This window comes from Bombina bombina, chromosome 3, assembly GCF_027579735.1.
Source record: "Bombina bombina isolate aBomBom1 chromosome 3, aBomBom1.pri, whole genome shotgun sequence".
Classification (NCBI taxonomy): Eukaryota; Metazoa; Chordata; class Amphibia; order Anura; family Bombinatoridae; genus Bombina; species Bombina bombina.
In genome coordinates, this window is record NC_069501.1 from 348,040,507 (window position 1) to 348,057,954 (window position 17,448).

The following is a 17,448-nucleotide window of genomic DNA, read 5'->3' on the forward strand; positions in this document are numbered from 1 at the left end:
CGCACATGAAGATTTGTTAACTTCAATGCGCATTATTGAAATGTTAAATATAAAATATTAAAACATATTAATATAATAATTACACTGCTCAACAATGAAAATACTTCTAATTTATTTCATCATTCGAGATAGAAATATGACATTTAAATCTCTTGATTTCAATATAGACCAAGGGTAATAAGAAAGTGGCTTGGGAAGATTTAAAGGTGTTTGGCTTCTTGGGTAACTGACAAGCTGGAAACTATGTTGAGCCTGCAAACAACCTTCTAGAAAAGTATCATCAATTAGGCTGCAACAAAATCTACTCTCGAGTCTCTCATCTGGACTTCTTCCCTGACAACTGCAGTGCAGTGAGTGATGAGCACGGTGAGTGGTTCCACAAAGACATTTCAGAAATGGAACAAAGATAACAGAATTTATGCTTACCTGATAAATTACTTTCTCCAACGGTGTGTCCGGTCCACGGCGTCATCCTTACTTGTGGGATATTCTCTTCCCCAACAGGAAATGGCAAAGAGCCCAGCAAAGCTGGTCATATGATCCCTCCTAGGCTCCGCCTACCCCAGTCATTCGACCGACGTACAGGAGGAAATATGCATAGGAGAAACCATATGATACCGTGGTGACTGTAGTTAGAGAAAATAATTCATCAGACCTGATTAAAAAAACCAGGGCGGGCCGTGGACCGGACACACCGTTGGAGAAAGTAATTTATCAGGTAAGCATAAATTCTGTTTTCTCCAACATAGGTGTGTCCGGTCCATGGCGTCATCCTTACTTGTGGGAACCAATACCAAAGCTTTAGGACACGGATGAAGGGAGGGAACAAATCAGGTCACCTAAATGGAAGGCACCACGGCTTGCAAAACCTTTCTCCCAAAAATAGCCTCTGAAGAAGCAAAAGTATCAAATTTGTAAAATTTGGCAAAAGTGTGCAGTGAAGACCAAGTCGCTGCCTTACATATCTGGTCAACAGAAGCCTCGTTCTTGAAGGCCCATGTGGAAGCCACAGCCCTAGTGGAGTGAGCTGTGATTCTTTCAGGAGGCTGCCGTCCGGCAGTCTCATAAGCCAAACGGATAATGCTTTTAAGCCAAAAAGAAAGAGAGGTAGAAGTTGCTTTTTGACCTCTCCTTTTACCAGAATAAACAACAAACAAAGAAGAAGTTTGTCTGAAATCTATAGTGGCCTCTAAATAGAATTTTAGAGCACGGACTACGTCCAAATTGTGTAACAAACGTTCCTTCTTCGAAACTGGATTCGGGCACAAAGAAGGTACAACTATCTCCTGGTTAATATTCTTGTTGGAAACAACTTTCGGAAGAAAACCAGGCTTAGTACGCAAAACCACCTTATCTGCATGGAACACCAGATAGGGCGGAGAACACTGCAGAGCAGATAACTCAGAAACTCTTCTAGCAGAAGAAATTGCAACCAAAAACAAGATAATAACTTAATATCTACGGAATGTAAGGGTTCAAACGGAACCCCTTGAAGAACTGAAAGAACTAGATTAAGACTCCAGGGAGGAGTCAAAGGTCTGTAAACAGGCTTGATTCTAACCAGAGCCTGAACAAACGCTTGAACGTCTGGCACAGCTGCCAGCCGTTTGTGAAGTAAAACAGATAACGCAGAAATCTGTCCCTTCAGAGAACTTGCAGATAATCCCTTCTCCAAACCCTCTTGTAGAAAGGATAAAATCCTAGGAATTTTTATCTTGTTCCATGGGAATCCTTTAGATTCACACCAACAGATATATTTTTTCCATATCTTATGGTAAATTTTTCTAGTCACAGGCTTTCTAGCCTGAATCAGAGTATCTATCACAGAATCTGAAAACCCACGCTTTGATAAAATCAAGCGTTCAATCTCCAAGCAGTCAGTTGGAGAGAAACCAGATTCGGATGTTCGAATGGACCTTGAACAAGAAGGTCCTGTCTCAAAGGTAGCTTCCATGGTGGAGCCGATGACATATTCACCAGGTCTGCATACCAAGTCCTGCGTGGCCACGCAGGAGCTATCAAGATCACCGAAGCCCTCTCCTGGTTGATCCTGGCTACCAGCCTGGGAATGAGAGGAAACGGTGGGAAAACATAAGCTAGGTTGAAGGTCCAGGGTGCTACTAGTGCATCTACTAGAGTCGCCTTGGGATCCCTGGATCTGGACCCGTAACAAGGAACCTTGAAGTTCTGACGAGACGCCATCAGATCCATGTCTGGAATGCCCCATAATTGAGTTGTTTGGGCAAAGATTTCCGGGTGGAGTTCCCACTCCCCCGGATGGAATGTCTGACGACTCAGAAAATCCGCTTCCCAATTTTCCACTCCTGGGATGTGGATTGCAGACAAGTGGCAGGAGTGATCCTCCGCCCATTGAATTATCTTGGTCACTTCCTCCATCGCCAGGGAACTCCTTGTTCCCCCCTGATGGTTGATATATGCAACTGTCGTCATGTTGTCTGATTGAAACCTTATGAATTTGGCCTTTGCTAGATGAGGCCAAGCTTTGAGAGCATTGAATATCGCTCTCAGTTCCAGAATGTTTATCGGGAGAAGAGATTCTTCCCGAGACCATAGACCCTGAGCTTTCAGGGGTTCCCAGACCGCGCCCCAGCCCACCAGACTGGCGTCGGTCGTGACAATGACCCACTCTGGTCTGCGGAAGCTCATTCCCTGTGACAGGTTGTCCAGGATTAGCCACCAACGGAGTGAATCTCTGGTCCTTTGATCTACTTGAATCGTCGGAGACAAGTCTGTATAATCCCCATTCCACTGTCTGAGCATGCACAGTTGTAATGGTCTTAGATGAATTCGTGCAAAAGGAACTATGTCCATTGCTGCAACCATCAATCCTATTACTTCCATGCACTGCGCTATGGAAGGACGAAGAACAGAATGAAGAACTTGACAAGAGCTTAGAAGTTTTGATTTTCTGACCTCTGTCAGAAAAATCCTCATTTCTAAGGAATCTATTATTGTTCCCAAGAAGGGAACTCTTGTTGACGGGGAAAGAGAACTTTTTTCTATGTTTACTTTCCATCCGTGAGATCTGAGAAAGGCTAGGACGATGTCCGTATGAGCCTTTGCTTTTGACAGAGACGACGCTTGAATCAGGATGTCGTCCAAGTATGGTACTACTGCAATGCCCCTTGGTCTTAGAACCGCTAGAAGGGACCCTAGTACCTTTGTGAAAATTCTCGGAGCAGTGGCTAATCCGAATGGAAGTGCCACAAACTGGTAATGCTTGTCCAGAAAAGCGAACCTTAGGAACTGATGATGTTCCTTGTGGATAGGAATATGGAGGTACGCATCCTTTAAATCCACCGTGGTCATAAATTGACCTTCCTGGATGGTAGGAAGGATCGTTCGAATGGTTTCCATTTTGAACGATGGAACCCTGAGAAATTTGTTTAGGATCTTGAGATCTAGAATTGGTCTGAATGTTCCCTCCTTTTTGGGAACTATAAACAGGTTGGAGTAAAACCCCATCCCTTGTTCTCTTATTGGAACTGGATGAATTACTCCCATCTTTAACAGGTCTTCTACACAATGTAAGAATGCCTGTCTTTTTATTTGGTTTGAAGATAATTGAGACCTGTGGAACCTTCCCCTTGGGGGTAGTTCCTTGAATTCCAGGAGATAACCTTGAGAGACTATTTCTAGTGCCCAAGGATCCTGAACATCTCTTGCCCAGGCCTGAGCAAAGAGAGAAAGTCTGCCCCCCACCAGATCCGGTCCCGGATCGGGGGCCATCCCTTCATGCTGTTTTGGTAGCAGTGGCAGGCTTCTTGGCCTGCTTACCCTTGTTCCAACCTTGCATCGGTCTCCAGGCTGGTTTGGGTTGAGAAGTATTACCCTCTTGCTTAGAGGATGTAGAAGTAGAGGCTGGTCCGTTTCTGCGAAAGGGACGAAAATTAGGCTTATTTCTAGCCTTAAAAGACCTATCCTGAGGAAGGGCGTGGCCCTTTCCTCCGGTGATGTCTGAAATAATCTCTTTCAAATCAGGACCAAACAGTGTTTTGCCCTTGAAAGGGATGTTAAGCAATTTTGTCTTGGAAGACACATCCGCTGACCAAGACTTTAGCCAGAGCGCTCTGCGCGCCACAATAGCAAACCCTGAATTTTTCGCCGCTAATCTCGCTAATTGCAAAGCGGCATCTAGAATAAAAGAGTTAGCCAATTTAAGTGCATGAACTCTGTCCATAACCTCCTCATACGAAGATTCTTTATTGAGCGACTTTTCTAGTTCTTCGAACCAGAAACACGCTGCCGTAGTGACAGGAACAATGCATGAAATTGGTTGAAGAAGGTAACCTTGCTGAACAAACATTCTTTTAAGCAAACCCTCTAATTTTTTATTCATAGGATCTTTAAAAGCACAACTATCTTCTATGGGAATAGTAGTGCGTTTGTTTAGAGTAGAGACTGCCTCCTCGACCTTAGGGACTGTCTGCCATAAGTCCTTTCTGGGGTCGACTATAGGAAATAATTTCTTAAATATAGGGGGAGGAACAAAAGGTATGCCGGGCCTTTCCCATTCCTTGTTTACTATGTCCGCCACCCGCTTGGGTATAGGAAAAACATCGGGGGGCACCGGAACCTCTAGGAACTTGTCCATCTTACATAATTTCTCTGGAATGACCAAATTGTCACAATCATCCAGAGTAGATAATACCTCCTTAAGCAGTGCGCGGAGATGTTCTAATTTAAATTTAAATGTTACAACATCAGGTTCAGCTTGTTGAGAAATTTTTCCTGAATCTGAAATTTCTCCCTCAGACAAAACCTCCCTCCTGGCCCCTTCAGATTGGTGTGAGGGTATGTCAGAAGCGTTATCATCAGCGTCCTCTTGCTCTTCAGTGTTTAAAACAGAGCAATCGCGCTTTCTTTGATAAGTAGGCATTTTAGATAAAATATTTGCAATAGAATTATCCATAACAGCCGTTAATTGTTGCATAGTAATAAGTATTGGCGCACTAGATGTACTAGGGGCCTCTTGTGTGGGCAAAACTGGTGTAGACACAGAAGGGGGTGATGCAGTACCATGCTTACTCCCCTCATCTGAAGAATCATCTTGGGCACTATTATTATCTGTGGCATCATTGTCCCTACTTTGTTTAGACACCATGTCACAATTATCACATATATTTAAATGGGGAGACACATTGGCTTTCATACATATAGAACATCGTTTATCTGATGGTTCAGACATGTTAAACAGGCTTAAACTTGTCAACAAAGCACAAAAAACTTTTTAAAATAAAACCGTTACTGTCACTTTAAATTTTAAACAGAACACACTTTATTACTGAATATGCGAAAAAGTATGAAGCAATTGTTCAAAATTCACCAAAATTTAAACACCAAAAAACTCTTAGCCATCTCCGTGGAGATGTTGCCTGTGCAACGGCAAAGAGAATGACTGGGGTAGGCGGAGCCTAGGAGGGATCATATGACCAGCTTTGCTGGGCTCTTTGCCATTTCCTGTTGGGGAAGAGAATATCCCACAAGTAAGGATGACGCCGTGGACCGGACACACCTATGTTGGAGAAATCAGGGTAGGTGGAACGCTTCTAAGCTTTCTGACAACTGTTGGACAGTGACAAGAGTTGCCCAGAAGTACAAGCAACGAGAATGTGCTTTCATGAATAGGCCACTATTTCAGATAGTACTTTTAACTGCAGTATGTTTTTTCCTTTTGTGTTGTTTTTTTGAGACCGATGGAAAGAAAGCAACTTTCATTTATGATGTATCAAGAAAATATCAGATTGTTGTAATATTGCTCTTCATTGTGACTATATCACTGAAGCGCAAGTAGCGTATCTCAAAAAAAGGAATATGACATCATAATTTTTTTAATAGCTCTAGTTTTTAACACATATAATTAGTGAAGTATGACTATTTTTAGTAAGGAAACATATTTTGTTTTTGTTGAACACTGTTATTAAACATTATATATACTGTAAAAAAATATATATATATTATATGTATTATTTTGAATTTTGTACAGTACAGGGAGTGCAGAATTATTAGGCAAATGAGTATTTTGACCACATCATCCTCTTTATGCATGTTGTCTTACTCCAAGCTGTATAGGCTCAAAAGCCTACTACCAATTAAGCATATTAGGTGATGTGCATCTCTGTAATGAGAAGGGGTGTGGTCTAATGACATCAACACCCTATATCAGGTGTGCATAATTATTAGGCAACTTCCTTTCCTTTGGCAAAATGGGTCAAAAGAAGGACTTGACAGGCTCAGAAAAGTAAAAAATAGTGAGATATCTTGCAGAGGGATGCAGCACTCTTAAAATTGCAAAGCTTCTGAAGCGTGATCATCGAACAATCAAGCGTTTCATTCAAAATAGTCAACAGGGTCGCAAGAAGCGTGTGGAAAAACCAAGGCGCAAAATAACTGCCCATGAACTGAGAAAAGTCAAGCGTGCAGCTGCCAAGATGCCACTTGCCACCAGTTTGGCCATATTTCAGAGCTGCAACATCACTGGAGTGCCCAAAAGCACAAGGTGTGCAATACTCAGAGGCATGGCCAAGGTAAGAAAGGCTGAAAGACGACCACCACTGAACAAGACACACAAGCTGAAACGTCAAGACTGGGCCAAGAAATATCTCAAGACTGATTTTTCTAAGGTTTTATGGACTGATGAAATGAGAGTGAGTCTTGATGGGCCAGATGGATGGACCCATGGCTGGATTGGTAAAGGGCAGAGAGCTCCAGTCCGACTCGACGCCAGCAAGGTGGAGGTGGAGTACTGGTTTGGGCTGGTATCATCAAAGATGAGCTTGTGGGGCCTTTTCGGGTTGAGGATGGAGTCAAGCTCAACTCCCAGTCCTACTGCCAGTTTCTGGAAGACACCTTCTTCAAGCAGTGGTACAGGAAGAAATCTGCATCCTTCAAGAAAAAACATAATTTATGCTTACCTGATAAATTCCTTTCTTCTGTAGTGTGATCAGTCCACGGGTCATCATTACTTCTGGGATATTACTCCTCCCCAACAGGAAGTGCAAGAGGATTCACCCAGCAGAGCTGCATATAGCTCCTCCCCTCTACATCACTCCCAGTCATTCGACCAAGGACCAACGAGAAAGGAGAAGCCAAGGGTGTAGTGGTGACTGGAGTATAATTTAAAAAATATTTACCTGCCTTAAAAAAACAGGGCGGGCCGTGGACTGATCACACTACAGAAGAAAGGAATTTATCAGGTAAGCATAAATTATGTTTTCTTCTGTTAAGTGTGATCAGTCCACGGGTCATCATTACTTCTGGGATACCAATACCAAAGCAAAAGTACACGGATGACGGGAGGGATAGGCAGGCTCTTTATACAGAAGGAACCACTGCCTGAAGAACCTTTCTCCCAAAAATAGCCTCCGAGGAAGCAAAAGTGTAAAATTTGTAAAATTTGGAAAAAGTATGAAGCGAAGACCAAGTTGCAGCCTTGCAAATCTGTTCAACAGAGGCCTCATTCTTGAAGGCCCAAGTGGAAGCCACAGCTCTAGTAGAATGAGCTGTAATTCTTTCAGGAGGCTGCTGTCCAGCAGTCTCATAAGCTAAACGTATTATGCTACGAAGCCAAAAGGAAAGAGAGGTAGCAGAAGCCTTTTGACCTCTCCTCTGACCAGAGTAAACGACAAACAGAGAAGACGTTTGTCGAAATTCCTTAGTTGCCTGTAAGTAAAATTTTAGGGCACGAACTACGTCCAGATTGTGCAGTAGACGTTCCTTCTTCGAAGAAGGATTTGGACACAAAGAAGGAACAACAATCTCTTGATTGATATTCCTGTTAGTGACTACCTTAGGTAAGAAACCAGGTTTAGTACGCAGAACTACCTTATCCGAATGAAAAATCAAATAAGGAGAATCACAATGTAAGGCTGATAACTCAGAGACTCTTCGAGCCGAGGAAATAGCCATTAAAAATAGAACTTTCCAAGATAACAACTTTATATCAATGGAATGAAGGGGTTCAAACGGAACGCCCTGTAAAACGTTAAGAACAAGGTTTAAGCTCCATGGCGGAGCAACAGTTTTAAACACAGGCTTAATCCTGGCCAAAGCCTGACAAAAAGCCTGAACGTCTGGAACTTCTGACAGACGTTTGTGTAACAGAATGGACAGAGCTGAGATCTGTCCCTTTAATGAACTAGCAGATAAACCCTTTTCTAAACCTTCTTGTAGAAAAGACAATATCCTAGGAATCCTAACCTTACTCCAAGAGTAACCTTTGGATTCACACCAATATAGGTATTTACGCCATATCTTATGGTAAATCCTTCTGGTAACAGGCTTCCTAGCCTGTATTAAGGTATCAATAACTGACTCAGAAAACCCACGTCTTGATAAAATCAAGCGTTCAATTTCCAAGCAGTCAGCTTCAGAGAAGTTAGATTTTGATGTTTGAAAGGACCCTGTATCAGGAGATCCTGTTTCAGAGGTAGAGACCAAGGTGGACAGGATGACATGTCCACCAGGTCTGCATACCAAGTCCTGCGTGGCCATGCAGGTGCTATTAGAATCACTGATGCTCTCTCCTGTTTGATTCTGGCAATCAATCGAGGAAGCATCGGGAAGGGTGGAAACACGTAAGCCATCCTGAAGTCCCAAGGTGCTGTTAGGGCATCTATCAGGACTGCTCCTGGATCCCTGGATCTGGACCCGTAACGAGGAAGCTTGGCGTTCTGTCGAGACGCCATGAGATCTATCTCTGGTTTGCCCCAACGTCGAAGTATTTGGGCAAAGACCTCCGGATGAAGCTCCCACTCCCCCGGATGAAAAGTCTGACGACTTAAGAAATCCGCCTCCCAGTTCTCCACTCCCGGAATGTGGATTGCTGACAGGTGGCAAGAGTGAGACTCTGCCCAGCGAATTATCTTTGATACTTCCATCATTGCTAGGGAGCTTCTTGTCCCTCCCTGATGGTTGATGTAAGCTACCGTCGTGATGTTGTCCGACTGAAACCTGATGAACCCCCGAGTTGTCAACTGGGGCCAAGCCAGGAGGGCATTGAGAACTGCTCTCAATTCCAGAATGTTTATTGGCAGGAGACTCTCCTCCTGACTCCATTGTCCCTGAGCTTTCAGAGAATTCCAGACGGCACCCCAACCTAGAAGGCTGGCGTCTGTTGTTACAATTGTCCAGTCTGGTCTGCTGAATGGCATCCCCCTGGACAGATGTGGCCGAGAAAGCCACCATAGAAGAGAATTTCTGGTCTCTTGATCCAGATTCAGAGAAGAGGACAAATCTGAGTAATCCCCATTCCACTGACTTAGCATGCACAGTTGCAGTGGTCTGAGGTGTAAGCGAGCAAAGGGAACTATGTCCATTGCCGCTACCATTAAGCCGATTACCTCCATGCATTGAGCCACTGACGGGTGTTGAATGGAATGAAGGGTGCGGCAAGCACTTTGAAGTCTTGTTAACCTGTCCTCTGTCAGGTAAATCTTCATTTCTACAGAATCTATAAGAGTCCCCAGGAAGGGAACTCTTGTGAGTGGAACGAGTGAACTTTTCTTTTCGTTCACCTTCCATCCATGTGACCTTAGAAAAGCCAGTACTAACTCTGTATGAGACTTGGCAGTTTGAAAGCTTGAAGCTTGTATCAGAATGTCCTCTAGGTACGGAGCTACCGAGATTCCCCGCGGTCTTAGTACCGCCAGAAGAGCACCCAGAACCTTTGTGAAGATTCTTGGAGCTGTAGCCAATCCGAATGGAAGAGCTACAAACTGGTAATGCCTGTCTAGGAAGGCAAACCTTAGATACCGGTAATGATCTTTGTGAATCGGTATGTGAAGGTAAGCATCCTTTAAATCCACTGTGGTCATGTACTGACCCTTTTGGATCATGGGTAAAATTGTCCGAATAGTCTCCATTTTGAACGATGGAACTCTTAGGAATTTGTTTAGGATCTTTAAATCCAGGATTGGTCTGAAAGTTCCCTCTTTTTTGGGAACCACAAACAGATTTGAGTAAAACCCTTGTCCCTGTTCCGACCGTGGAACTGGATGGATTACTCCCATTAACAAAAGTTCTTGTACGCAGCGTAGAAACGCCTCTTTCTTTGTTTGGTTTGTTGACAACCTTGACAGATGAAATCTCTCTCTTGGAGGAGAGTATTTGAAGTCCAGAAGGTATCCCTGAGATATTATCTCTAGCGCCCAGGGGTCCTGGACATCTCTTGCCCAAGCCTGGGCAAAGAGAGAAAGTCTGCCCCCCACTAGATCCGATCCCGGATCGGGGGCCCTCAATTCATGCTGTTTTAGGGGCAGCAGCAGGTTTCCTGGCCTGCTTGCCCTTGTTCCAAGACTGGTTAGGTCTCCAGCTTTGTCTGTAGCGAGCAACAGATCCTTCTTGTTTTGGAGCAGTGGAAGTTGATGCTGCTCCTGCTTTGAAATTCCGAAAGGAACGAAAATTAGACTGTCTAGCCTTAGGTTTGGCTCTGTCTTGAGGCAGGGCGTGGCCCTTACCTCCTGTAATGTCAGCGATAATTTCTTTCAAACCGGGCCCAAATAAGGTCTGCCCTTTGAAAGGTATATTAAGTAATTTGGACTTATAAGTTACATCAGCTGACCAGGATTTTAGCCACAGTGCTCTGCGCGCCTGAATGGCGAATCCGGAATTCTTAGACGTAAGTTTAGTTAAATGTACTACGGCTTCCGAAATGAAAGAATTAGCTAGCTTAAGGATTCTAAGCCTGTCCGTAATGTCGTCCAGAGTAGCTGAACTAAGGTTGTCTTCCAGAGACTCAATCCAGAATGCCGCTGCAGCCGTGACCGGCGCAATGCATGCAAGGGGTTGCAATATAAAACCTTGTTGAACAAACATTTTCTTAAGGTAACCCTCTAACTTTTTATCCATTGGATCTGAAAAGGCACAGCTATCCTCCACCGGGATAGTGGTACTAGTCGGCATAACTCTCCCCTCGTTGTTTGGTGAAATTTGTTCAATTTGTACAGATTGACTTTTATTTAAAGTAGCATCAATACAGTTAGTACATAAATTTCTATTGGGCTCCACTTTGGCGTTAGCACAAATAGTACAGGTCTCATCCTCTGAATCAGACATGTTTAACACACTAGCAACTAAACTTGCAACTTGGAAATATTATTCAAGTAAAATACAATGAAAAACGTACTGTGCCTTAGAAGCACAGAAAGATATATGACAGTTGAAATCAATAAACTGAAAAGGTTACAGCATCAAACTTTGTAAAAACAAAACACAATTTTAGCAAGGGCTTGTTCCCATTAGCAAAGAATAACTAACCCTGATGGCATAAAAAAGTTAAAGAGTAAACTTTTTTTTTATCACAGTCAACTACAATCTCACAGCTCTGTTGTGAAGATTACTTCCCTCAAACAAGCTTTGAAGACCCCTGAGTTCTGTAAGATGAACCGGAACATGCAGGAAAAAACAATGAGCTTCTGACTGAAATTTTTGATGCGTAGCAAAAGCGCCAAAAAAAGGCCCCTCCCCCTCACACACAACAGTGAGAGAGATCAGTAAACTGTCAGAATTAGATCAAGCAACTGCCAAGTGGAAAAATAGTGCCCAAACATTTTATTCACCCAGTACCTCAGAAATGAAAACGATTTTACATTCCAGCAAAAACGTTTAGCATAAATTAAGAGTTATTAAAAAGCCTGTTGCTTGCAAATAGGCTAAAGTCTTATATACACAGTGTAATTCCAGTGAAGTACCATTCCCCAGAATACTCAAATGTAAAAAATATACATACATGATATTATATTGGTATGGCAGGATTTTCTCATCAATTCCATTGTCAGAAAATAAAAGCTGCTACATACCTCTTTGCAGATTAATCTGCCCGCTGTCCCCTGATCTGAAGTTTACCTCTCCTCAGATGGCCGAGAAACAGCAATATGATCTTAACTACTCCGGCTAAAATCATAGAAAAAACTCTGGTAGATTCTTCTTCAAATTCTACCAGAGAAGGAATAACACACTCCGGTGCTATTAAAAATAACAAACTTTTGATTGAAGAAATAAAACTAAATAAAATCACCATAGTCCTCTCACACATCCTATCTAGTCGTTGGGTGCAAGAGAATGACTGGGAGTGACGTAGAGGGGAGGAGCTATATGCAGCTCTGCTGGGTGAATCCTCTTGCACTTCCTGTTGGGGAGGAGTAATATCCCAGAAGTAATGATGACCCGTGGACTGATCACACTTAACAGAAGAAACATGATTTTCATGCAGGACAATGCTCCATCACACGCGTCCAAGTACTCCACAGCGTGGCTGGCAAGAAAGGGTATAAAAGAAGAAAATCTAATGACATAGCCTCCTTGTTCACCTGATCTGAACCCCATTGAGAACTTATGGTCCATCATCAAATGTGAGATTTACAAGGAGGGAAAACAGTACACCTCTCTGAACAGTGTCTGGGAGGCTGTGGTTGCTGCTGCACGCAATGTTGATGGTGAACAGATCAAAACACTGACAAAATCCATGGATGGCAGGCTTTTGAGTGTCCTTGCAAAGAAAGGTGGCTATATTGGTCACTGATTTGTTTTTGTTTTGTTTTTGAATGTCAGAAATGTATATTTGTGAATGTTGAGATGTTATATTGGTTTCACTGGTAAAAATAAATAATTGAAATGGGTATATATTTGTTTTTTGTTAAGTTGCCTAATAATTATGCACAGTAATAGTCACCTGCACACACAGATATCCCCCTAAAATAGCTATAACTAAAAACAAACTAAAAACTACTTCCAAAACTATTCAGCTTTGATATTAATGAGTTTTTTGGGTTCATTGAGAACATGGTTGTTGTTCAATAATAAAATTAATCCTCAAAAATACAACTTGCCTAATAATTCTGCACTCCCTGTATGTATAATAATTTTTAATAATTATTATTAATATTTTATATTTAATATTCCAATAAAGTGCATTGAAATTAGCAATTCTTTGTGTGCACCTGACTGCATAAGTCCTAAATTGCGAACCCCGATGCATGTTAAGCATATTTTACATTCCTATGTTCTTCACATTTTTATATATATATACAGTATATATGAATGAAAGAAATGAGTGTCTATCTTTAGTAGAAAACCTTTTTATCATGTAATATTTGTTTCTTATAACTGTATTTAGAATGATGGTAATTTTGTTCCTATTTTTGTGGAGTGAATTCCTTTCATCTGCTGCCCCCTGTTATGGTATACTTGAAACCATAAAAGGAAGAAATGAAAAAAAATGAAGGGATAGGAGGAAGCTCTACCAAGGATCAGAAAAAAAGAAAACACAAAATGGAGTGTTGGTCAGTTTAAAATCTGATATTGAAAATGTCTTAAGCAGATAATCCTAACAAGTAAAAATGAATGATAAGGGTTTTAACCCCTTAAGTGCTAACGACGGCTCTGAGCCGTCTCAGAGTTTCCCACTCTGGTGCTAATGACGGCACATAGCCATCGCTAGCACTCTCCCACCTTGAGGGAGATCTGGGGGCTCCCATCCGCTCCTACCCCAGCGATCAGGCCTGCATAGTGACAAGTATCGACTGGGATTCACGTTATGCGTGGTGACGTCACACGCAATGACGTGATGACGTCACTGTGCAACTTTATTTATACTTAACAATGTTAAGTATAGAAGCAGGGGGCATGCTGCTTAGAAGCCTGTATCTCAAGCATCTAAGCAACTACAGACCCCCAAGACCCACCGTTGGAAAGGCTATCGCCTAAGTGTAAGTATTGGGGCTCTGAAAAAAAATGTTTTTTTTTTCAAATAATAAAAAAAACAAAAACCTTAAAAAAGCTTAGCACCCAGGTGGGAAAGTGCTTAGCACTCAAAGGGTTAAACCCTGGTGCACACGCACAATATATATATATATATATATATATATATATATATAGACAGCACCAAATAATATAGGTTAAAATAATATATATTTATTTTAAAACAATTCAGTGTAGCATAGTATCATATTATCAATATTATCATAAAACATATGCATATATACAGAATAAATAATAAAAGCAGAGTTGCAACACTAATCTTTAAACAATAAATAAAAAAGTGGTTTAAAAGCATTTAAAGTGGAGAGACAAAAAACTGCTTGCCTAGCCAGGTCTGTAATCCTCACTACGCATTTCAGGGCTCCTCCCCTTTCTCAGGTGAAACTGAATTGCAGTTAATTGCCTTACTGCATAGAAGCTTTTAAAGCACATTATAGCCAATCTCTTGGTTTGTTAAATATAACACAAAGGACTATTTATAAGAACCTTGCTTCTATTGGCTACAGTTTACAAAATAAACAATGACTGCTAAAACATCTTTAAAAAATATATCATAATAAATACAAATTGCCAGTTATATGGGATTGTCCCATATGCATGTAATAAGGATTGTGATTTTATATTTTAAAGCGTTGTTAGTAGCGATCATTTCCTTCTTGCTAAAATGTCAGTCTGGTTTCTTTATTCCCAAATACTATATCCAAACATTGCAAGATATCGCTTTTTACTGATTTACATAGTCCCAATAGCTACAGTATATCTACATTCCCCCACTTTTAACCCCTTAATGACCGCAGCACTTTTCCATTTTCTGTCCGTTTGGGACCAAGGCTATTTTTACATTTCTGCAGCGTTTGTGTTTAGCTGTAATTTTCCTCTTACTCATTTACTGTACCCACACATATTATATACCGTTTTTCTCGCCATTAAGTGGACTTTTTAAAGATACCATTATTTTCATCATATCTTATAATTTACTATAAAAAAAATTATATAATATGAGGAAAAAATGGAAAAAAACACACTTTTTCAAACTTTGACCCCCAAAATCTGTTACACATCTACAACCACCAAAAAACACCCATGCTAAATAGTTTCTAAATTTTGTCCTGAGTTTAGAAATACCCAATGTTTACATGTTCTTCACTTTTTTTGTAAGTTATAAGGCAATAAATACAAGCAGCACTTTGCTATTTCCAAACCCCTTTTTTTCAAAATTAGCGCTAGTTACATTGGGACACTGATATCTTTCAGGAATCCCTGAAAATCCCTTAACATGTATATATTTTTTTTTAGAAGACACCCCAAAGTATTGATCTAGGCCCATTTTGGTATATTTCATGCCACCATTTCACCGCCAAATGCAATCAAATAAAGAAAATCGTTCACTTTTTCACAATTTTTTTGACAAACTTTAGGTTTCTCACTGAAATTATTTACAAACAACTTGTGCAATTATGGCATAAATGGTTGTAAATTATTCTCTGAGATCCCCTTTGTTCAGAAATAGCAGACATGTATGGCTTTTGTTGTTGCTTTTTGGTAATTAGAAGGACGCTAAATGCCACTGCGCACCACAAGTGTATTATGCCCAGCAGTGAAGGGGTTAATTAGGGAGCATGTAGGGAGCTTCTAGGGTTAATTTTAGCTTTAGTGTAGTGTAGTAGACAACCCAAAGTATTGATCTAGGCCCATTTTGGTATATTTCATGCCACCATTTCACCGCCAGATGCGATCAAATTAAAAAAAACGTTACATTTTTCACAATTTTAGGTTTCTCACTGAAATCATTTACAAGCAGCTTGAGCAATTATGTCACAAATGGTTGTAAATGCTTCTCTGGGATCCCCTTTGTTCAGAAATAGCAGACATATATGACTTTGGCGTTGCTTTTTGGTAATTAGAAGGCCACTAAATGCCGCTGCACATCACACGTGTATTATGTCTAGCAGTGAAGGGGTTAATTAGGTAGCTTGTAGGGAGCTTGCAGGGTTAATTTTAGCTTTAGTGTAGAGATCAGCCTCCCACCTGACACATCACACCCCCTGATCCCTCCCAAACAGCTCCCTTCCCTCCCCCACCCCACAATTTTCCCCGCCATCTTAAGTACTGGCAGAATGTCTGCCAGTACAAAAATAAAGGGAATCTTTGTTTTTTTTTAAAAAAATTGTATAGCATATTTACATATGCTGCTGTTTAGGATCCCCCTTAGCCCCCAACCTCCCTGATCCCCCCTCAAACATCTCTCTAACCATCCCCCTTTGCCTTTTTGGGGGCCATCTTGGGCACTGGCAGCTATCTGCCAGTACCCAATTTGCAGAAAAAAATGTTGTTTTTTTTTATTTTTCCCCATTTTTTTTTCTGTAGTGTAGCTTCCCTCCCACATACTAACCAAACACCCCCTGATTTCGCTTTTTATTTTTTTTAATTTTACATTTTAGAACCCTGATGAGCAAAACCTTTTTCTGTAGTGTAGCGGTTCCCACCCGCTCCCTCCCGTGCACGCGCCCGCCCCCTCCCTATCGTGCACGCGCGCGCGCCCGTGCGCGCCCCCCGGTCACCCCCACCCACGATCCCGCCCCCCTCCACATCACTGGGCCCATCGATGGCCGCCACCCGCCTCCCACGTTGGCTCCCACCCACCAACGATACCGGCCATCGATGTCCGGTGCAGAGAGGGCCACAGAGTGGCTCTCTCTGCATCGGATGGCCATACATGGTTATTGCAGGATGCCTCCATATCGAGGCATCACTGCAATAACCGGAAAGCAGCTGGAAGCGAGCAGGATCGCTTCCAGCTGCTTTCCACACCGAGGACGTGCAGGGTACGTTCTCAGGCATTAACTGCCTTTTTTTTGAGGACGTACCCTGCACGTCCTCGGTCATTAAGGGGTTAATGAACAGCTGCAACCCCATTATTTGTTCAATTGAGAGAAATGCTATTCCTGATAATACCAAGTTACTATCTTTTGATTGACAGACTAAGCGGCCAATAACTATTTTGCTACTTATAATAGTCAGGTCAGTTAACCAATGAGCATCCAGATTAAAATGTTAACTATAAAAAGCCACAAAATATTTTTTTATATTGTAAAATTGTTCGTAAGTAAGTTTTTTAAGGGGATCTGTAGTACGTCTTACATAATTTCAATAAATAAATGACATAGTTGGACTCACAATTTATGTCCTTTATATAAAAACATTTGTTCGTATTATTTTAATCCCTTAAAGGGATGGTCTAGTCAAAATTAAACTTTGAATATTTAGATAGAGCATGCAATTTTAAGAAACTTTCTAATTTACTCCTATTATAATTTTTTCTTCGTTCTCTTGGTATCTTTATTTGAAAAAGCAAGAATGTAAGCATAGGAGCTGGCCCATTTTTTGGTTCGGCATCTGGATAGTGCTTGCTGATTAGATGGCTTCATTTAGCCACCAATTAGCAAGTGCTACCAAGGTACTGAACCAAAAATGGGCCAGCTTCTAAACTTACATTCCAGCTTTTTTTACATGAAGATACTAAGAGAACGGAAAAAAAAAATGTATAATAGGAGTAAATTAGAAAGTTGCTTAAAATTGCATGCCCTATCTGAATTATTAAAGTTTGATTTTGACTAGACTATCCCTTTAAGGACCACAGCACTTTTCCATTTTCTCACCGTTTGGGAC

At 41.5% G+C, this 17,448-nt stretch overlaps 1 protein-coding gene across 1 annotated transcript in view; it reads left to right on the plus strand.

Annotated features, from left to right (window-relative positions):
• Positions 1–234: 234 nt before the first annotated feature.
• The window catches only part of CLDN34 (claudin 34), a 32,210-nt gene continuing 14,996 nt past the window's right edge, over positions 235–17,448 (plus strand). The window contains exon 1 of the mRNA XM_053704624.1: positions 235–366. The gene's annotated coding sequence lies outside the window, so the exon portion shown is untranslated. The remainder of the gene's footprint in view (positions 367–17,448) is intronic.